Here is a 24,179-nt window from a genome sequence, read left to right on the forward strand (position 1 = left end):
GTTATTTCTTGGTGTGACTATGATATATTAAGGCCTAACTTGGACAACTGCCTTCCTTGATTCAGACCAAAAGTGACTCCATATTTAGTGTAACAGATGCCGTCATTGATACGTAGCTACACCAGTTCCTTCTGATCCTGATCATTTAGGCATTTTCATGTACATGATTGCTTGGCTAATTATGTGTGTCTGAGACATTAAATAATACAGCAATCCCTGGGGCGAAAATGGACAATTACGCCTCCCATTGCCTTCCATTGCCTCTGCTACTAACCTCTGTATTTGTTAAGGCGGCTTCTCTCCTTCATTTGCCGGGCCTATCAGCAGGTAAATTGCTTTCCCTGGCCTGTGACCAGCTTTGTTGTGTGTTTTCACACTCCAACGTCATCTTCGTCGCTTCCAACGTGATGATGAGGTAAATGTGGTTGCCAGGTCAAAAGATGAATTATAAACTGGGTGGTTCGGGCCCTGAAAGCTGACCGACTGACAGCCATGGTATATCAGACCGTATTCCATGGGTATGACAAAAAAATGGCATTTCACTGCTCTAATTACGTTGGTAACCAGTTTATAATAGCAATAAGGAATCTCTGGAGTTTGTTGTATATGGTCACCATACAACGGCTACGGGCTGTGTCCAGGCACTCCGCGTTGCGTCGTGCTTAAGAACAGCCCTTAGCCGTGGTATATTGGCCGTATACCACACCCCCAGTGCCTTATTGCTTAAATAACAACATTTCGTTTTAAATGGGTGTTTAAATTACGTTTTGGCTGGCTAAGATTTGACTAGAGACCTTCCAGGTTTCTCAAGGCTCCTTGTCACAGTTTTATCTTGTTGAATTACTTGGCGAAACTACATCTTGGAACTTTGTGCTGTAGTCTGTGAGACGTTGGCTGGTTGTTTTCTGGCATCCTTCCTTTCCGTTGTCGGGGGAGGATATCTGTTTGCAATTTTGAAATGTGTAACAGTAACACAATGAAAGCCCCTGGATGCTGTTTCATCACACCTCACTCACTTCCCACATTTTTCCTTGTCCAAGTTTAACTGATTTGACCCTGCTGTGATATTTTTCTGGAGAACATTGCAATGACTTCTATCACTATATTAATTCATATTATGCTGGTGTCAAACTGAGGCCCAACCTGGATAGAAAGTAACCTAGAACTACTTTATCTAACCATTTAAGTCTTTGCACGGTTACATCACCCTCCTCATCGGGCTCCTCTCCTCTTTCCTCCCTCCCCTGTTCCCATTAGTAGCATTAACCTTTTCTCTACATCTCCCAGACAGTCAGAAGAGCTAATCTCCCTTCTTGCTCACTTGTTAAAGACAAGCTCTGGAACTTTGTATTTTTTTAAATCTTCTGCTTTGGGCTGGATGTGTCAATGTGTAGGTTATACACACATATTCTGAGCAGAATTATTATCTTACCTCAATTAGCCACGAAATCTCTAGTTTGAAAACAAAAATGGAGCTGATGAATAGGGCTGCCGTGGTTCTATCTCTTAGGAAACTTAGATTCTATTTGGATTTTTATGTGTTATTTCTTAAATGATTAGTCCAGGAATTTATTTGTGTTATGACATACAGCCAAGTAGAACTTTTGGATATCAGAGCGGTGGTAACTCACCAGCATTACCAGCATTACGACCAGGAATAATAGTCTGATCCTTTGTTCGTACCCCCCAGGGCAATTGAACTGATTCCAGAGGCTGATCCTAAACACAGATGGTGGAAAAAAGGTACTCTGAGTGGACTTCTAGTCCGACTCAGGAGGTGCGCACACCACCCACCGCTTCAGAGTATATTACTCGCTAATGTTCAGTTACTGAATAATAAAGTTGATGAGCTCAGAGGGAGTATTTCCTTCCAAAGAGACATTAGGGATTGTAACAGTCTGTTTCACGGAAGCATGGCTCTCTAGGGATATACTGTCTGAGTCTGTACAGCCAGATGGGTCCTCAGTTTACCTCGCAGACAGGAACAAATATCTCTCTGGGAAGAAGAAGGGCAGGGGTGTCACGCTCATCAGAAGAAGTGGACCAAGGTGCAGCATGGTACGTGTTCATGATTCTTTATTTAATCCGAACACCAAACAAAACAACACAAGAACAACGACCGTCACATTCTGAAGGCTACACAGAGCTAACAAAAAAACAACATCCCACAACCTAAGGTGGCAAAACAGGCTGCCTAAGTATGATTCCTTATCAGAGACAACGATAGACAGCTGTCCCTGATTGGGAACCAACACATAGAAACACAAAACATAGAAATAAAGAACATAGATTGCCCACCCAACTCACACCCTGACCAAACCAAATAGAGACATAAAAAAGGAACTAAGGTCAGGACGTGACACAAGTACAGTAAAATGCTTAACTTGCAAGCTCTAACCCCAACAGTGCATAAATCAATATCTAAATAATAACTCATAGTAAATTATATATAATAAAGAAGATACAATAAATAAAAGAGGAAGCTATATGCAGGGTCCGTGCTAATACCACAGGTACAATGTGCAGGGATACTGGAGTAGTTTGAGGTAGATATGGAAATGTAGGAGGGGGATTAGGAGAAATTGACTGGTAGCAGGATAAATAATAATAATAATAATTAACAGTGACGGGTGGGTGCATGGTGGCGTGTGTGTGATAGGTGGATACAGTGCCTTGCGAAAGTATTCGGCCCCCTTGAACTTTGCGACCTTTTGCCACATTTCAGGCTTCAAACATAAAGACATAAAACTGCATTTTTTTGTGAAGAATCAACAAGTGGGACACAATCATGAAGTGGAACAACATTTATTGGATATTTCAAACTTTTTTAACAAATCAAAAACTGAAAAATTGGTCGTGCAAAATTATTCAGCCCCTTTACTTTCAGTGCAGCAAACTCTCTCCAGAAGTTCAGTGAGGATCTCTGAATGATCCAATGTTGACCTAAATGACTAATGATGATAAATACAATCCACCTGTGTGTAATCAAGTCTCCGTATAAATGCACCTGCACTGTGATAGTCTCAGAGGTCCGTTAAAAGCGCAGAGAGCATCATGAAGAACAAGGAACACACCAGGCAGGTCCGAGATACTGTTGTGAAGAAGTTTAAAGCCGGATTTGGATACAAAAAGACTTCCCAAGCTTTAAACATCCCAAGGAGCACTGTGCAAGCGATAATATTGAAATGGAAGGAGTATCAGACCACTGCAAATCTACCAAGACCTGGCTGTCCCTCTAAACTTTCAGCTCATACAAGGAGAAGACTGATCAGAGATGCAGCCAAGAGGCCCATGATCACTCTGGATGAACTGCAGAGATCTACAGCTGAGGTGGGAGTCTCTGTCCATAGGACAACAATCAGTCGTATATTGCACAAATCTGGCCTTTATGGAAGAGTGGCAAGAAGAAAGCCATTTCTTAAAGATATCCATAAAAAGTGTCGTTTAAAGTTTGCCACAAGCCACCTGGGAGACACACCAAACATGTGGAAGAAGGTGCTCTGGTCAGACGAAACCAAAATTGAACTTTTTGGCAACAATGCAAAACGTTATGTTTGGTGTAAAAGCAACACACCATCCCCACTGTCAAACATGGTGGTGGCAGCATCATGGTTTGGGCCTGCTTTTCTTCAGCAGGGACAGGGAAGATGGTTAAAATTGATGGGAAGATGGATGGAGCCAAATACAGGACCATTCTGGAAGAAAACCTGATGGAGTCTGCAAAAGACCTGAGACTGGGACGGAGATTTGTCTTCCAACAAGACAATGATCCAAAACATAAAGCAAAATCTACAATGGAATGGTTCAAAAATAAACATATCCAGGTGTTAGAATGGCCAAGTCAAAGTCCAGACCTGAATCCAATCGAGAATCTGTGGAAAGAACTGAAAACTGCTGTTCACAAATGCTCTCCATCCAACCTCACTGAGCTCGAGCTGTTTTGCAAGGAGGAATGGGAAAAAATTTCAGTCTCTCGATGTGCAAAACTGATAGACATACCCCAAGCGACTTACAGCTGTAATCGCAGCAAAAGGTGGCGCTACAAAGTATTAACTTAAGGGGGCTGAATAATTTTGCACGCCCAATTTTTCAGTTTTTGATTTGTTAAAAAAGTTTGAAATATCCTAGAAATGTCGTACCACTTCATGATTGTGTCCCACTTGTTGTTGATTCTTCACAAAAAAATACAGTTGTATATCTTTATGTTTGAAGCCTGAAATGTGGCAAAAGGTCGCAAAGTTCAAGGGGGCCGAATACTTTCGCAAGGCACTGTATACATGTAAACAGGGCTGGAAAGTGACTGGTAGCACGAGTATATAAATACTGATGGTTATATACTTGTGGTAATATACACAGTGTACTAAACATTGGGGACCCCTTTTGCTCTCAGAACAGGGGTGTACTACTAAGCTAACATATGGAGGGATAAGACATTTTTTGGGGAAATATTGAATTTGGCCAACTACTATAGCCCATAGAAACGCATTGAATAACACATTCATTTATGAGATTTTTTTAACGTTTAACTCGGCAAGTCGGTTAAGAACACATTTTTATTTACAATGACGGCCTATACCGGCCAGACCCGGACGGCGCTGGGCCAATTGTGCGCTGCCCTATGGGACTCACAATCATGGCCGGATGTGATACAGCCTGTATTCGAACCAGGGACTGTAATGACGCCTCTTGCACTGAGATGCAGTGCCTTAGACCGCTGCGTCACTCATAAGGAATAAAGTGTTGAAGTGTCTGTCCTATATCTTGGAGATATAAGAAATCTCAGGAAATATTCTTGTTTTTCTTAGAACACATTTACCCCCTAATTTTTGTTGGCGCAGAACTACCTCCATACTTTATTTATTTGTATGGGTTACATTCAGAGGAGTCCTGTGGCACTTGTGGGGGTCAAAGCAAAACTGAGAGTGCCATCGTGTTCATGAGAGTCTCCCCTTTCCACAGTGGAGTCATATTAGTTTCTAGGCCAAACTGTTTGGACGCTACAGACGATTTCGTGAAAAGACTGATCGTGGTCTGACAAACACTGCTCTAGCTCTGTCACCTTTCACCTCAGGTGCGGAAGGCCGACATAGATACAGTGGATTGAGATGCATCCAATGCAAAAAGATAGTGGATTGAGATGCATCCAATGCAAAAATATATCTCTAGCTTAAATTGACAGATTGACAGATAAACTTAGATTGACGCGCAGGTGCGTCAATAGACTCTTTAAGAATTTGAACCTGTCTCCCCTTCATCTACACTGATTGAAGTGGATTTAAGACATCAATAAGGGATCATGGCTTTCATCTGGATTCACCTGGCCGGTCTATATCATGGAAAGAGCAGATCTTCCTAATGTTTTGTATACTCAGTGTATACTTTACATGTGAACAGGAGTAATAGTGGCCAGTACCAGGAGAGAATAGATGTCACTCCAAAAGACGAAGCCTGTCCAACCTATGTCTTCATCTAGATTATCCTTTAGTTTTTCTTCTCTTTTTGATCCATGCCAGTGGTCTCTAAGGAGGGTAGTGGTGGAGTGTTCAAACCTTATGCTGCTCGTACAAAATACGTAGTTTAGCCTTTTGAGGTACCTTGTCTCAGGCTGAAGTTAACTTCTTGCCAGCAAGGTCTTTTTCTTCTCCATTTATCCTTGCTTGCTGTGTTTGGGTGCATTTTCCCACTGCTGTGGTTGTGTGATGAAATTGCCCTTTAGAACTGTAGGGGTTGGAAGTGACCTCACTCAGACGCATCCCACAAAGTTCAAGGTCATCTCAAGCTCAACCACTTTCTGTCAGTGGAATTCAATGTTGATCCTCCAAATACTCCATGTATTATACTTCCTCTTGAGATGCATGTACTGTAGCCAATCAGGCACAGACCACCATCGTCCTTCACTGCTTAATGTACACACTCATCAATACCATATCAAACACGCACACCGATGCGGCAGGGAGCCCGGCGGGTAGGAGCATTAGACCAGTAACCGAAAGGTTCCTGGATCGAATTCCCAAGCTGACAAGGTAAAAATCTGTCCATGAGCAAGACAGTTAACCCACTGTTCCCCGGGCGCCGATGACGTGGATGTCGATTAAGACAGCCTCCCGCACCTCTCTGATTCAGAGGGGTTGGGTTAAATGCGGAATACACATTTCAGTTGAATATATTCAGTTGTACAACTGACTAGGTATATCCCTTTCCCAATAATACACACCATATCAGACACACACACATCAATACACACCATATCAGACACACACACATCATTACACACACATATCAATACACATCATGTCAGTCACACACATATCAATACACACCATATCAGACACATACACATCAATACACACCATATCAGACACACACACACACACACATCAATACACACCATATCAGACACACACACACACACACATCAATACACACCATATCAGACACACACATACACACACATCAATACACACCATATCAGACACACACACATCAATACACACCATATCAGACACACACACATCAATACACACCGTATCAGACACACACACATCAATACACACCATATCAGACACACACACACACGGGTGCCATTTGAGACAAAGCTTAGATGAAATCACTTTCCTCAGCAGACATAGGGTTGACTAATGACAGGGACTGTTTGGATGCAAACGGGAGGCCTACCCTCAACGAGTTATGTCAAATAATCAAAACATGTTCCTTCTCCGTCTGTGTGAGGGATAGTTAGGAGATGCAGAGCGACAGTCCTGAGCCTGACCTCTCCGTCACAAACACATTGTGAATCTCAGCTCCGCTGTCATCTACAGTTTCCTCACTATGTGGCTTCTTGTGGTGTCTCAGAACAGTTAATTCATCATGTTTCCTCACTGTGTGGTGTCTCAACAGTTGAATCCTCCAGAGTATCCTAACTGTGTGGCTTCTTGTGGTGTCTCAGAACAGTTAATTCATCAAGTTTCCTCACTGTGTGGTGTCTCAACAGTTGAATCCTCCAGAGTTTCCTAACTGTGTGGCTTCTTGTGGTGCCTCAGAACAGTTGATGTGTTGTAGTCTACTATATGTAATTTCATATGGAGGGTGTTACGTCAATTGTGTTACGTCAATGGAGTCTTGTCAAATGCATTGCAGCAATTTGTTACATGTTTTTATCGCATATTGGGGTCTATGCAGAGAGACAAAACACAGTCAGCCACCTACTACACGCAGTCAGCCACCTACTACACGCAGTCAGCCACCTACTACACGCAGTCAGCCACCTACTACACGCAGTCAGCCACCTACTACACGCAGTCAGCCACCTACTACACGCAGTCAGCCACCTACTACACGCAGTCAGCCACCTACTACACGCAGTCAGCCACCTACTACACGCAGTCAGTCACCTACTACATGCAGTCAGTCACCTACTACATGCAGTCAGCCACCTACTACACGCAGTCAGCCACCTACTACACGCAGTCAGCCACCTACTACACGCAGTCAGCCACCTACTACATGCAGTCAGCCACCTACTACACGCAGTCAGCCACCTACTACACGCAGTCAGCCACCTACTACATGCAGTCAGCCACCTACTACACGCAGTCAGTCACCTACTACACGCAGTCAGTCACCTACTACACGCAGTCAGTCACCTACGCAGTCAGTCACCTACGCAGTCAGCCACCTACGCAGTCAGCCACCTACTACACGCAGTCAGCCACCTACTACACGCAGTCAGCCACCTACTACACGCAGTCAGCCACCTACTACACGCAGTCAGCCACCTACTACACGCAGTCAGCCACCTACTACACGCAGTCAGCTACCTACTACACGCAGTCAGCCACCTACTACACGCAGTCAGCCACCTACTACACGCAGTCAGTCACCTACTACACGCAGTCAGCCACTTACTCACAGCCTTGACTGCAGAGGACAGGCAACATTCCCTCATATACAACAAGTCTTCAGATCTAAGTCAGTTCCCCCCTCCTCTGTCCTTCCCTTCTTCTCTCTCTGTTGTGCTGCCTGGGGATAGGCTGGCTGCCTGGGGATAGGCTGGCTGCCTGGCTGGCAGAGAAAGGCATTGTGACCTCTTTAGTGTCAAAGTCTGAATGACAACATGAAAATGGCTGTAACGTCTGTCTTTCTCCTCTGTTCTGTTCCTGTCATCACATCACCTACAGAGGAAACACTCGCTAATGAGGAGGGTATGGCCGTGGGGCTCATCAGTAACATGATGGCTAATGTGGTTGAATGCCAGCATTACTGTTTGCACGGGTTTGGAAAATTCCTGTTAGTATGACGGCGTGGGAAAGCAAAGATGACACTGTTACTGCTACGAGGATGGGGGTGGAATATGTTTCTGTTATTAAGAATGACACTGTTACTGCTACGAGGATGGGGGTGGAATATGTTTCTGTTATTAAGAATGATACTGTTACTGCTACTAGGATGGGGGTGGAATATGTTTCTGTTATTAAGAATGACACTGTTACTGCTACTAGGATGGGGGTGGAATATGTTTCTGTTATTAAGAATGACACTGTTACTGCTACTAGGATGGGGGTGGAATATGTTTCTGTTATTAAGAATGACACTGTTACTGCTACTAGGATGGGGGTGGAATATGTTTCTGTTATTAAGAATGACACTGTTACTGCTACGAGGATGGGGGTGGAATATGTTTCTGTTATTAAGAATGACACTGTTACTGCTACGAGGATGGGGGTGGAATATGTTTCTGTTATTAAGATGGAGGTTGTGAAGCAGAGGTATCACTGGTACTATTAAGATGGAGGTTGAAACACTCGTTTCTCGTTTCATGCCTTTTCTATTTTCAACTCTCCTATTGTAAGGACACCATATTTTCATTTGCCCCTATTTTTGTATGTCAATTACATTTTAATTTGCCATCTGTGAATCCAATCCAATCTGTTCCAGTGTCAGTTCCAGAAACATCTGAACGATCAACTGACATCATGAGTCACTATTAATAACACAACAACAGATGAAAGAAAAAGGCCTGGTACTAAAGTGTGAGGTATTTATGAATCCGTGTGTGATTTGTGTCCCCAGATGAGACGGGTGCCACAGACACTGCAGACACGGTTGTGGACCACAGTTATGTGAAGAAGAAGCTGGAACATGGCCTCACTCGAATCTGGCAGGTCTGAACACAAGCTTTCTTTCATTTCTACCCTCTCTCATTCTCTTTCTCTCTTTTCCATTCATCTCTCATCTCTCTCGCTCTTTTCCATTCATCTCTCATCTCGCTCTTCCCCCCCCCTCTCGCTCGTCTCTCTCTCCCTCTTCCCATATCTCTCTCTAACAAGTATTCTGCTCCCCTTCTCCCTTCAGGAAGTCCAGCTGGAAGTGAAAGCTTATCTGCTTGGGACAGACATGTCCAACTTCAAATACGATGACTTCATTGTGGTCCTGGATGTATCAGCAGGTATATAGAATGAAATAGAATTGGGCACACTCAATATGAACGCCGGCCCACCCATCATAGAACATTGACTTGAATGGGGATCCCCGTTCTAGTAATTCTATTTCTAGGACCACATCCTCATTAGCAGTGATTGGTTTGAACGAGGTGGAGCGAAAGTCTAAACCATCCGCCTTGCCCAATAGTCCATGTGAAACCCCTTGTTTTAAAAGAACCACAACCAGAGCGGAGAGGGAGTTACGTGGGCATAAATTAATCTGCTTGTTCCGCCAACAGAACAAAGTTGTAGTTTGGCTCTTTACAACCTTGTCAATTAAGGAATCGGGTTTCTGGGTCGGCTGTGTCCTTACGGGCCAGTGGGGAGAGAGAATAGGGGTTCCTCGGAGATCGGTCTCTGGGCCACATGGCTGTGTCCTTACGGGCCAGTGGGGAGAGAGAATAGGGGTTCCTCGGAGATCGGTCTCTGGGCCACATGGCTGTGTCCTTTACGGGCCAGTGGGGAGAGAGAATAGGGGTTCCTCGGGGATCGGTCTCTGGGCCACATGGCTGTGTCCTTACGGGCCAGTGGGGAGAGAGAATAGGGGTTCCTCTGGGATCGGTCTCTGGGCCACATGGCTGTGTCCTTACGGGCCAGTGGGGAGAGAGAATAGGGGTTCCTCGGGGATCGGTCTCTGGGCCACATGGCTGTGTCCTTACGGGCCAGTGGGGAGAGAGAATAGGGGTTCCTCAGGGATCGGTCTCTGGGCCACATGGCTGTGTCCTTACGGGCCAGTGGGGAGAGAGAATAGGGGTTCCTCGGGGATCGGTCTCTGGGCCACATGGCTGTGTCCTTACGGGCCAGTGGGGAGAGAGAATAGGGGTTCCTCGGGGATCGGTCTCTGGGCCACATGGCTGTGTCCTTACGGGCCAGTGGGGAGAGAGAATAGGGGTTCCTCGGGGATCGGTCTCTGGGCCACATGGCTGTGAAGTAACTCTATGGGGTTCATTGAACTATTCAGAAGCTGCTGGTAGATGCTTTTCCTTTCCCCTCCTCGCTTTTGTGTTCTTTCCATCTAATTTTGCATTGCTTCTCATTTGTATCTCTTTCCCCCCTCTCTCTTTCTCTCCCTCTCTTCCCCCCCTCTCTCTTTCTCTCCCTCTCTTCCCCCTCTAACTCTTTCTCTCCCTCTCCCTCTCTACCATCCCTCTCTTTCTCTCCCTCTCTTCCCCCTCTCTCTTTCTCTCTACCCTCTCTCTTTCTTTCCCTCCCCCTCCCCCACTACCTATTTTTCTCCCTCTCTTCCCCCCCCCCTCTCTCTTTCTCTCCCTCTCTTCCCCCCCTCTCTCTTTCTTTCCCTCCCCCTCCCCCTCTCAGGCTGATGCAAGTCGGGGAAGAGTTCTGTGACAGTAAGTTGCTACAGGAGTCCATTAAAAGTCAAAGTGTCAACTACTTCAAGAACTATCACAGGTGAAGCACCTCGCCCCTAGCTAGCGAATGTTTGCCAAAGTTATATGAATCTTTGCCAAAGTTATATGAATGTTTCCCTGTTTGAACACAGGTCTGATTACATAATTATTTTTCTCTCCAACTTATACAGTGGGGCAAAAAAGTATTTAGTCAGCCACCAATTGTGCAAGTTCTCCCACTTAAAAAGATGAGAGTGTCCTGTAATTTTCATCATAGGTACACTTCAACTATGACAGACAAAATGAGAAAAAAAATCCAGAAAATCACATTGTAGGATTTTTTATGAATTTATTTGCAAATTATGGTGGAAAATAAGTATTTGGTCAATAACAAAAGTTTATCTCAATACTTTGTTATATACCCTTTGTTGGCAATGACAGAGGTCAAACGTTTTCTGTAAGTCTTCACAAGGTTTTCACACACTGTTGCTGGTATTTTGGCCCATTCCTCCATGCAGATCTCCTCTAGAGCAGTGATGTTTTGGGGCTGGTGCTGGGCAACACGGACATTCAACTCCCTCCAAAGATTTTCTATGGGGTTGAGATCTGGAGACTGGCTAGGCCACTCCAGGACCTTGAAATGCTTCTTACGAAGCCACTCCTTTGTTGCCCGGGCAGTGTGTTTGGGATCATTGTCATGCTGAAAGACCCAGCCACGTTTCATCTTCAATGCCCTTGCTGATGGAAGGAGGTTTTCACTCAAAATCTCACGATACATGGCCCCATTCATTCTTTCCTTTACACAGATCAGTCGTCCTGGTCCCTTTGCAGAAAAACAGCCCCAAAGCATGATGTTTCCACCCCCATGCTTCACAGTAGGTATGGTGTTCTTTGAGTGCAACTCAGCATTCTTTGTCCTCCAAACACGACGAGTTGAGTTTTTACCAAAAATGTATATTTTGGTTTCATCTAACCATATGACATTCTCCCAATCTTCTTCTGGATCATCCAAATGCTCTCTAGCAAACTTCAGACGGGCCTGGACATGTACTGGCTTAAGCAGGGGGACACGTCTGGCACTGCAGGATTTGAGTCCCTGGCGGCGTAGTGTGTTACTGATGGTAGGCTTTGTTACTTTGGTCCCAGCTTTCTGCAGGTCATTCACTAGGTCCCCCCGTGTGGTTCTGGGATTTTTGCTCACCGTTCTTGTGATCATTTTGACCCCACGGGGTGAGATCTTGCGTGGAGCCCCAGATCGAGGGAGATTATCATTGGTCTTGTATGTCTTCCATTTCCTAATAATTGCTCCCACAGTTGATTTCTTCAAACCAAGCTGCTTACCTATTGCAGATTCAGTCTTCCCAGCCTGGTGCAAGGTCTACAATTTTGTTTCTGGTGTCCTTTGACAGCTCTTTGGTCTTGGCCATAGTGGAGTTTGGAGTGTGACTGTTTGAGGTTGTGGACAGGTGTCTTTTATACTGATAACAAGTCCAAACAGGTGCCATTAATAAAGGTAACGAGTGGAGGACAGAGGAGCCTCTTAAAGAAGAAGTTACAGGTCTGTGAGAGTCAGAAATCTTGCTTGTTTGTAGGTGACCAAATACTTATTTTCCACCATAATTTGCAAATAAATTCATAAAAAATCCTACAATGTGATTATCTAGATTTTTTTTTCTCATTTTGTCTGTCATAGTTGAAGTGTACCTATGACCTATGCAAATTACAGGCTTCTCTCATCTTTTTAAGTGGGAGAACTTGCACAATTGGTGGCTGACTAAATACTTTTTTGCCCCACTGTGTATATATATATATATGTGTGTATATGTGTATATGTGTGTGTTTGGGGTCACTTAGAAATGTCCTTGTTTTTGAAAGAAAAGCTATTTTTTTGTCCATTAAAATAACAACAAATTGATCAGAAATACAGTGTAGACATTGTTAATGTTGTAAATGACTATTGTAGCTGGAACCGGCTGATTTTTTGTGGAATATCTACATAGGTGTACAGAGGCCCATTATCAGCAACCATCACTCCTGTGTTCCAATGGTACATTGTGTTAGCTAATCCATCTATCATTTTAAAAGGCTAATTAATCATTAGAAAACCCTTTTGCAATTATGTTAGCACAGCTGAAAACTGTTGTCTGATTAAAGAAGCAATAAAACTGGCCTTCTTTAGACTGTTGAGTATCTGGAGCATCAGCATTTGTGGGTTCGATTGCAGGCTCACAATGGCCAGAAACAAAGACCTTTCTTCTGAAACTCGCCAGTCTATTCTTGTTCTGTGAAATGAAGGCTATTCCATGCGAGAAATTGCAAAGAAACTGAAGATCTCGTACAACGCTGTGCACTACTCACAGAACATAACAGAGCAAACTGTCTCTAACCAGATAAGAAAGAGGAGTGGGAGGCCCCGGTGCGCAACTAAGCAAGAGGACATAACAAGTACATTAGTGTTTTTTGGTTACTACATGATTCCATATGTGTTATTTCATAGTTTTGATGTCTTCACTATTATTCTACAATGTATAAAATAGTTAAAAATAAATAAAAATCTTTGAATGTGTAGTTGTGTCCAAACTTTAGACTGGTAGTGTATATTGTCCCCCCCCCCGGGCTTAGCGGAGGATATGACATTGTAGATACTTTTTCTGTCCACCAACAACTTAGAATGATTCAAGAGATGCTTCTAGATATCAGGTATGTCTTGTGCACTGCCGGCAGTCCCCGTCCACTGTGTGTGCTTGAATACCAAGCCTCTTATTCTGAATACAAAAGGTGTTACATGACTGACTTATCTGGCTGTTTTTCTAACATAACACCTCGTAATAATCCCTGTAACTGGTCGCTGTTGTTACAAATGTTGTTCCATGTATTCAAACACCTGTAAGCTGTGGGACCAGGACTCTGTCATGTTTGATGTTTACACTGACATTTCGTTTGGATGAATTGGTATTGACCCCCAAGAGAGAGGCACCAGGTGGGGGGTCTCACAAGCAGGGGGAGGTTGGGGGGGGGTGTGTCTGGTGCCTCAATGATCACAGCAGAGTATTGACTGCCCTTTCTCCCTCTACAAACTGCCCTCCGTGCCCACTGTGGCATTTCCCCGCTCTGTTTGAGTCCATGCATTTCATCTGGAACAGGAGCCCTTGTGCTAGAAAGTAAATGGCAACGGGTCGTTAATCTGCAAACGCTGACTACTTCGCTCTTCTTCTTGTCTCTTTCTCTTTTCTTTGTTTTTCATCTTTCTTTCTTTTGTTTTTTTGTTTTCTCCTCATCTCTCTCTTTCTCTCTACCCGCCCAGGACACGCCTGGAGGAGTTGCGGATGTTTCTGGAGAACGAGACGTGGGATTGGTGTCCTGTCAAATCTAACTTCAACATCACTCAGCTCCACGTGAGTAAGACAGTTAAGACGCCACAGAGCCAGGGAGAAGGATTCAGAGAAGTGATGTGACATTTAGTCATCATGTGTCATCTGTCACTCATCGTAGGCATAGCATTTACATATGAATATGAAATGTAGTGGCCCTAGTTGTCAGCAGGAGTTCCAGTTAAAACTGTATATGTACAATCATTTAGTCCACTGGACTAAATGATTTATTATCATATTAAAACACTATAAAGGGATCTGGACTGATAGAAATCCATCTAAGAGTAGTTCAACAGGTAGTGTAGATGTTGGATCCTGAAACCCTGTATGAAAATGCACACTGTTTACTTGGCTGACATTAAGAACCTTCAATCACAGAATTCCAAAAAAGGCATCTTTCTTCCTTCATTACCAGCAGACATCAAGGAGGCTTAGGGATAGTTCACCTAAATGACAAGATGACACATAGACTTCTTACAGGGTAAGGAAACCAATGGGACCGATATTAGCATTTTTTGCGCATCATGTCCAAATCATCCAAAAGTATCTAACATTGATTTTGAAGATCAACAATAGATCACTTATAGATGTTTTGAACATTATGCTAGAGAAATGCTAATATGTGACCGACCGCCTTGATTCGGTCTTATGTAGCAAAATTTGTAATGGTGTTTTTTACATCGGATAAAAGTTTATTGACACATGCAGAGGATACAGAATGTGTGAACGGTACATCGATAGTACATTTCCATTACATTTCAATTAGTTTTCAATTCCAGTCCATTTAGGAAATAGAAGAAAAAAAATTGAGGAAATTGTTGAATTGAAATGGAATTGAACCCAACCCTGATGTGTATACATGCATGTATGAATATGTAGCCTAACCAATGCTTGTGTACAGTATTCCTGATTATTTCTGTCCTTGATATGCAAGCTTATTGATGTTGTAAACAATGCATTTTTTGGTTTTTATGTACAGAGAAAATCTGTTCTATAATGTCATCTACATGTTTAATCAAGCAGCATTAGCAGGAAGGTTTATGGGATTGTTTTAACATCCATGCCACTCCAATTAGCTCACGTACGGTTTAGGATTCATTCATTCTGTAAGCAACATCTGAGGACAAAAGTACCATATGAATAATGCAGTGAGTGATATTGCCAGCCTCCTACCAGGTACCCTCAGGGAAGCCAGGGTCCCGCTATAATCTCCTCATGAAAGATTAATGGCTTGGAATCTAACAAACAAAATAAGGAAGTGGTAGGCAGAGTTCTAGCTGGGGATTCTCTGTGGTGCGACTTATTTACAGACAGGCAACTGGTTCATGCCTCTGTTCTGCCACTGGCAAAGGTGACGCTCGGCCTCGGGTTTTGTTTTTTAGTCCGATATCATCTCTGCCCAAGGCATATTTACCTCCATTACTTCTCTATTGCAAACTTGTGGATTTGATCAGCCTGTAGTTGACCATATAGCCAACTTCTTGGCATTAGGCACATTTGTGACTCTGGTTTATCATTTGAGGTGCATGCCAAAGATTAATGTGAACGATTCAAAACAAGAGGGTATAAAGAATAATTATTGGACAATTGCCTTAAGAGAGTAAGACAAACGGAGTGGAATGCATTATTGCAAACACTCGTTAAAGGAATCTCTCTCCCACCTCTGCAACGTTGGTGCCCACATACAGTCCTATTTCAAGGTTGATCGAGGAAGAGATTAATAGACATTAACACATATTACACAGCGACCCCAGATTTGTTAAAGCATTTGAATCCTCCCCGATCATTCCTGATGGTAATTTCCCGTGTCACAACTGTGTCCACTGTTATGCCATGATCAAAGGGTACTCTCTTATCCGTCTCCATTCGGGTAAGAGGATAAAGTTTTGTGCTAGAATAACATGCATCAGAAAATATGTTGTATATCTCCTTAAGTGTTCCTGTAACTTTGATTATGTGAGTTAGACCAAACGTGAACTTAAGACAAGGATATGTGAGCATAAGAGCTCTTCACAACCATGATAAAAAATATCCATATATGAGAAGGATAAATTACTTCTCCAGAGACATATTGGATAGGCCGCTTGGGCATTTTTTTGTTATTTTTTTTGTAGTAGGTTGAAACATTTAGGTAATGACATCATAATGTATTTGTATTGTGTGTCTGTCTTTATTAGATGTTCACTTTTCCCCCGCAGCTTTTTCTGCTGCGATCTCTTGGTTGGGCCAATACTGACTGGGAATTTCTAATGATGCCCACCTGTGAGGTCTTGTTGCCGTGACATTGACTGCCATTGATGCCCACCTGTGAGGTCTTGTTGCCGTGACATTGACTGCCATTGATGCCCACCTGTGAGGTCTTGTTGCCGTGACATTGACTGCCATTGATGCCCACCTGTGAGGTCTTGTTGCCGTGACATTGACTGCCATTGATGCCCACCTGTGAGGTCTTGTTGCCGTGACATTGACTGCCATTGATGCCCACCTGTGAGGTCTTGTTGCCGTGACATTGACTGCCATTGATGCCCACCTGTGAGGTCTTGTTGCCGTGACATTGACTGCCATTGATGCCCACCTGTGAGGTCTTGTTGCCGTGACATTGACTGCCATTGATGCCCACCTGTGAGGTCTTGTTGCCGTGACATTGACTGCCATTGATGCCCACCTGTGAGGTCTTGTTGCCGTGACATTGACTGCCATTGATGCCCACCTGTGAGGTCTTGTTGCCGTGACATTGACTGCCATTGATGCCCACCTGTGAGGTCTTGTTGCCGTGACATTGACTGCCATTGATGCCCACCTGTGAGGTCTTGTTGCCGTGACATTGACTGCCATTGATGCCCACCTGTGAGGTCTTGTTGCCGTGACATTGACTGCCATTGATGCCCACCTGTGAGGTCTTGTTGCCGTGACATTGACTGCCACTGCCTTGCAAGCTGAAGAAGGGCTCATACCCCAAACGTTTGTGCGGCAATAAAAATGTCAATTTCAGTTTATTTAGCGTAATGCAGTCTTATTTCTGTTCTTTGGATTATATATATGAGGATCCAGCACCCAATTTGAAGTTTGTATGAGGTGGAGTTGAGCACGTTGTTTATATTTTCATTAGCCTGTCCCATTTGAAGTTTGTATGAGGTGGAGTTGAGCACGTTGTTTTATATTTTCATTAGCCTGTCCCATTTGAGGTATACCTAGTGTTCCTTTGATGTCTTTTTGCTTTGTTTTCATCAATGAATGCTATGTCGTAAAGCCACACCAAGGAGGATAACTATAACATGAACCATAAATTATACGTAACTATAAACTTTGGCGAGCATCCACACCAGCGGACTGTTTATCGTTCTGCAGTACACCTGTCAATCAACTAATCAACGCATCCTACTTCACACTGTAGGCCTATTAATAATGTGGTAACACAGACCATTCAGTGCTTCAGGGTGTGTTTGTTGTCATAGTGACAACTGCAAATTATACAGTGCCTTCAGAAAGTATTCACACTCCTTGACTTTTTCCACATTTTGTTGTGTTACAGCTTGAATTTAAAATGGATTAAATAGAGATGTTGTGTCACCGGCCTACACACAATATGCCATAATGTCAAAGTGGTATTATGTTTTTAGATATATTTTTTTACATATTCATTAAAAAGGAAAAGCTGAAATGTCTTGAGTCTAAGTATTCAACCCCTTTGTTATGTCAAGCCTAAATAAGTTAACATAATAAGTTGCATGAACTCACTCTGTGTGCAATAATAGTGTTTAACATGATTTTTGAATGACTACCTCATCACTGTACCCTACACATACAATTATCTGTAAGGTCACTCAGTCGAGCAGTGAATTTCAAAGAGATTCAACCACAAAGACCATGGAAGTTTTCAAATGCCTCGCAAAGAAGGGCACCTATTGAATATCCCTTTGAGCATGGTGAAGTTATTCATAAAACTTCGGATGGTGTATCAATAACCCACTCACTACAAAGATACCTGCGTCCTCCCTAATTCAGTTGCCGGAGAGGAAGGAAACCGCTCAGGGATTTCATCAGGCAAATGGTGATTTTAAAACACTTACAGAGTTTAATGTTTGTGATAAGAGAGAATTGAGGATGGATCAACAACATTGTAGTTACTCCACAATACTACCTAATTGACAAAGTGAAAAGAAGGAAGCCTTTACAGAATACAATTATTCCAAAATATGCATCCTGTTTGCAGTAAGGCGCTAAAGTAAAAAAAATGTGGAAAATAAATTAACTTTATGTCCTGAATACAAAGTATAATGTTTGGGTCAAATCCAACACAACACATCACTAAGTACCACTCTTCATATTTTCAAGCATGGTGGTGGCTGCATCATGTTATGGGTATGCTTGTCATCGGCAAGAACTAGGAAGTTTTTTTAGGATAAAAAATAAACAGAATATAATTATGCACAGGCAAAATCCTAGAGGAAAACCTGGTTCAGTCTGCTTTCCAACAGACACTGGGAGACAAATTCACCTTTCAGCAAATCAAATTCTATCAGTCACATACACATGGTTAGCAGATATTAATGCGAGCGTAGCGAAATGCTTGTGCTTCTAGTTCCGACCGTGCAGTAACATCTAACGAGTAATCTAACAATTTCACAACAACTACCTTATACACACACAAGTGTAACGGAATTAATAAGAATATGTACATGTAAATATATGGATGAGCGATGGCCGAACGACATAGGCAAGATGCAGTAGATGGTATAGAATATATACATATGAGATGAGTAATGTAGAGTATGTAAACATCATATAAAGTGGCATTGTTTAAAGTGACTAGTGATACATTTATTACATCCAATGTTTAATTATTAAAGTGGCTAGAGATTTGAGTCAGTATGTTGGCAGCAGCCACTCAATGTTAGTGATGGCTGTTTAACAGTCGGATGGCCTTGAGATAGAAGCTGTTTTTCAGTCTCTCGGTCCCAGCTTTGATGCACCTGTACTGACTTCGCCTTCTGGATGATAGAGGGGTGAACAGGAAGTGGCTCGGGTGGTTGTTGTCCTTGATGATCCTTTTGGCCTTCCTGTGACATCGGGTGGTGTAGGTGTCCTGGAGGGCAGGTAGTTTACCCCCAGTGATGCGTTGTGCAGACCTCACTACCCTCTGGAGAGCGGGGCGGAGCAGTTGCCATAACAGGCGGGCATATAGCCCGACAGGATGCTCTCAATTGTGCATCTGTAAAAGTTTGTGTGTTTTTGGTGACAAGTCAAATTTCTTCAGCCTCCTGAGGTTGAAGAGGCGGTGTTGTGCTTTCTTCACCACGCTGTCGGTGTGGGTGGACCATTTCAGAATGTCAGTGATGTGTACGCCGAGGAACTTAAAAAACGTTCCACCTTATCCACTACTGTCCCATCGATGTGGATAGGGGGCTGCTCCCTCTGCTGTTTCCTGAAGAAATTCTATCACCCAGTTGCACAGGGCGGGGTCGAGACCCAGGATCCCGAGCTTAATGACGAGTTTGTAGGGTACTATGGTGTTGAATGCTGAGCTGTAATCGATGAACCGCATTCTTACATAGGTATTCCTCCTGTCCAGATGACTTAGGGCAGTGTGCAGTGGGTTTGCTATTGCGTCGTCTGTGGACCTATTGGGGCGGTAAGCTAATTGGAAGATAGGGTGAAGGTGATATGATCCTTGACTAGTCTCTCAAAACACTTCATGATGACGGAAGTGAGTGCTTACTGGGCGGTAGTCATTTAGCTCAGTTACAGTATACTGGGATAGGGATTGATTGAATAAACACACCAGCCAGCTAGTCAGGCTGGTGTGGACGTGGCTAGGACGCGTCCAGGGATGCCGTCTGGACGCGGCTAGGGATGCCGACTGGGCCGGCAGCCTTGTGAGGGTTAACATGCTTAAATGTTTTACTCACGTTGGCTGCGGTGAAGGAGAGCCCGCATGTTTTGGTAGCGGGCCGTGTCGATGGCACTGTGTTGTTCTCAAAGTGAGCAAAGAAGTTGTTTAGTTTGTCTGGGAGCAAGACGTCGGTGTCCGCGACGGGGCTGGATTTCTTTTTGTAATCCGTGATTGACTGTAGACCCTGCCACATACGTCTCGTGTCTGAACCGTTGAATTGCGACTCTACTTTCTCTATACTGACGCTTAGCTTGTTTGATTGCCTTGCGGAGGGAATAGCTACACTGTTTGTATTCAGTCATGTTTCCAGTCGCCTTACCATGATTAAAAGCTTTCAGTTTTGCGCGAATGCTGCCCTCAATCCACGGTTTCTGGTTGGGGAAGATTTTAATAATCACCGTGGGTACAACATCCCCGATGCAGTTGCTAATAAACTCGCTCACCGAATCAGCGTATACAGTTGAAGTAGGAAGTTTACATACACTTAGGTTGGAGTCATTAAAACTCGTTTTTCATCCACCCCACAAATTTCTTGTTAACAAACTATAGTTTTGGCAAGTCGGTTAGGACATCTACTTTGTGTATGACACAAGTAATTTTTCCAACAATTGTTATTTCACTTACAATTCACTGTATCACAATTCCAGTGGTTCAGAAGTTTACATACACTAAATTGACATCATTTGAGTCAATTGGAGGTGTACCTGTATTTCAAGGCCTACCTTCAAACTCAGTGCCTCTTTGCTTGACATCATGGGAAAATCAAAAGAAATCAGACAAGACCTCGTAAAAAAATTTGTAGACCTACACAAGTCTGGTGCATCCTTGGGAGCAATTTCCAAATGCCTGAAGCTACCAGGTTCATCTATACAAACAATAGTACACAAGTGTAAACACCATGGGACCACCAGCCGTCATACCGCTCAGGAAGGAGACACGTTCTGTCTCCTAGAGATGAACGTACTTTGGTGCGAAAAGTGCAAATCAATCCCAGAACAACAGTAAAGGACCTTGTGAAGATGCTGGAGGAAACAGATACAAAAGTATCTATATCCACAGTAAAACGAGTCCTATATCGACATAACCTGAAGGACCGCTTAGCAAGGAAGAAGCCACTGCTTCAAAACAGCCAGAATAAAGCCAGACTACGGTTTGCAACTGCACTTGGGGACAAAGATTGTACTTTTTGGGGAAATGTCCTCTGGTCTGATGAAACAAAAGTACAACTGTTTGGCCATAATGACCATCGTTATGTTTGGAGGAAAAATGGGGAGGCTTGCAAGCCGACGAACACCATCCCAACCGTGAAGCATGGCGGTGGCAGCATCATGTTGTGGGGGTGCTTTGCTGCAGGAGGGACTGGTGCACTTTGCAACATAGATGGCATCATGAGGGAGGAAAATTACGTGGATATATTGAAGCAACATCTCAAGACATCAGTCAGGAAGTTAAAGCTTGGTCACAAATGGGTCTTCCAAATGGACAATGACCCCAAGCATACTTCAAAAGTTGTGGCAAAATGGCTTAAGGACAACAAAGTCAAGGTATTGGAGTGGCCATTACAAAGCCCTGACCTCAGTCCTATAGAAAATATGTTGGGCAGAGCGGAAAAAGAGTGTGCAAGCAAGAAGGCCTACAAACCTGACTCCATTACACTAGCTCTGTCAGGAGGAATGGGCCAAAATTCACCCAAATTATTGTGGGAAGCTTGTGGAAGACTACCCGAAATGTTTGACCCAAGTTAAACAATTTAAAGGCAATGCTACCAAATACTAATTGAGTGTATGTAAACTTCTGACCCACTGGGAATGTGATAATGTGATAGCTGAAATAAATCATTCTCTCTACTATTATTCTGAAATGTCACATTCTTAAAATAAAGTAGTGATCCTAAATGACCTAAGACAGGGACTTTTTACTAGGATTAAATGTCAGGAATTGTGAAACTGAGTTTAAATGTATTTGGATAAAGTGTATGTACACTTCTGACTTCAGCTGTACATCAATGTTGTCTGAGGCTATCCGGAACATATCCCAGTCCACGTGATCGAAGCAATCTTGATGCATGGAATCAGATTGGTCGGTCCAGCGTTGAACAGTCCTGAGCACGGGCGTTTCCTGTTTCAGTTGAAGAAATAATACATTAAAAAACAAAATACTGCATAGTTTCTTAGGAACGCGAAGCGAGGCGACCATCTCTGACGGCGCCATGTAGCCTGGCCAATGACCTAAAACATATGGCCAAATATACACTGGAGTTGCTTACCAAGACGAGATTGAATGATCTTGAATGGCCTAGTTACAGTTTTGACTTAAACCGTCTTGAAAATCTATAGCAAGACTTGAAAATGGCTGACTAGCAATGATCAACAACGAACTTGACAGAGCTAGAATAATTTTTAAAAGAATTATGTGCCAATATTGTACAATTAAGTTGTGCAAAGCTTTTAGAGACTTACCCAGAATGACTCCCAGCTGTAATCCCTGCCAAAGGTGATTCTAGCATTTACTGACTCAGGGGTGTGAATACTTATGTAAATTAATTATTTCTGTATTTCATTGTCAATAAATTTGCAAAAATATAGATAAACATGTTTTCACTTTGTCAATATGGGGTATTGTGTGAAGAGGGTTTAGAGAAAAAATATTGAACCCATTTTGAATTCAGGCTCTAACACAACAATGTGTAATAATTGAAGATGTATGACTACTTTCTGATGCCTCTGTACTTCTGATGGCACTGTACATTTAATGGAAATAATATAGAAACTCCTATTTAAATGTAGCTATTCAACAATAAACGCTGTTTAGCCTGCACATCATTTAAGTCATGTGATGGCCTGTCTTGTTGATCAAGTGGTTTGCAAGTGAGTTCCATTTTTCTATTGATTGTTAATTCATTTGGATCTTCTTTTTCGCTGTGCTCATATGTCTGTCCTGTGCAACAGCTCATTTGGCCTAGGTTTATTTTACATTTAGCAATTAGCAAGAGAAAACTTTACTTTTCTCCACGAAAACAATTTAAAAAATACTGTAAATTTTATTTTGTCACATGCGCCGAATACAACAGGTGTAGACCTTACAGTGAAGTGCTTACTTACCAGCCCTTAACCAACAATGCAGTTCAAGAAATGGAGAAATAAAATATTTACTAAGTAAACTAAAGTTTAAAAATGATCAAAATGTCCTGTAGGTTTTGTAGCCCATAGCTTTTCCTGTGATTTCACAAGAAGAGGATTAGCGAAGAGGCTTGTGTAGCACGGAAACAGTTGCAAGAGAGGCTAGAGATGTGTAGCTGAAGTAAGAATCTAAATGTTAGCTGGATATTAGGCCATACATTAGCTAGATTGTAAGGCTATAAATATTTACCTGTCAAAGTGCAATAAAAAAAGTGAACAGATTATGAAATTGCAGATCTGTTCGTTCCTCCAGGAACCTTCGTTCCTCCAGGAACCTTCGTTCCTCCAGGCTGCGCTCTGCAGTTCCAGACACAGAAAGCTCCACTATCGATTAGGCCTAAGGTTTTAGACTAAAACATTCTACCAAGGCCACAACAACACAGTGTAATGAGAAATGTATTATAGTTATCAAGTCAATACACATGTATTGTCCAGGGCTGTAAGCTGCTGTGATGTAGGCTGATTTGAATAACCGCTCGTACGTCCTGTTTTGAATGCTTCATGCCAACATAACTGCAAACAGCCTGGTCTGATCATGCAACCATTTGGATCCGTTAGGGTTTACAAGGTCCAGAAAGGTACATTAGCAGGCTACTCTGACTCTCCTTTTAAACTACGCTATGTTAAATCCGGCAAGCAAAAGCAAGCTGGAATCAGTCCCTGATAGGCTGTTAGTAGGAAATAAAATGAGGAAAATATGGCCTTCTCATGCGATGGTTGTCGTGGATCATCATTCTCCGAAGTCTTCCTATAATTAATGTGGCTACCAATATGCTCACACATGCCTAGTTATTCAAGCAAGCTTACCTTGCTCGTTCTGCCTTCTCTCCTCTCCGAGCAGCCTTGCACACCTAGAACCAAGAACGCTTCAATAGAAGGCGCTTTTGATTGGTTGTCAATGTTTTATC

General features: G+C 43.0%; 1 pseudogene; it reads left to right on the top strand.

Moving 5' to 3' along the window:
• LOC109908451 (syndetin-like) overlaps positions 1 to 24,179 on the top strand; it is a 349,878-nt pseudogene that overhangs the window by 178,866 nt on the left and 146,833 nt on the right.

Source organism: Oncorhynchus kisutch, linkage group LG17, assembly GCF_002021735.2.
Source record: "Oncorhynchus kisutch isolate 150728-3 linkage group LG17, Okis_V2, whole genome shotgun sequence".
Lineage (NCBI taxonomy): Eukaryota > Metazoa > Chordata > Actinopteri > Salmoniformes > Salmonidae > Oncorhynchus > Oncorhynchus kisutch.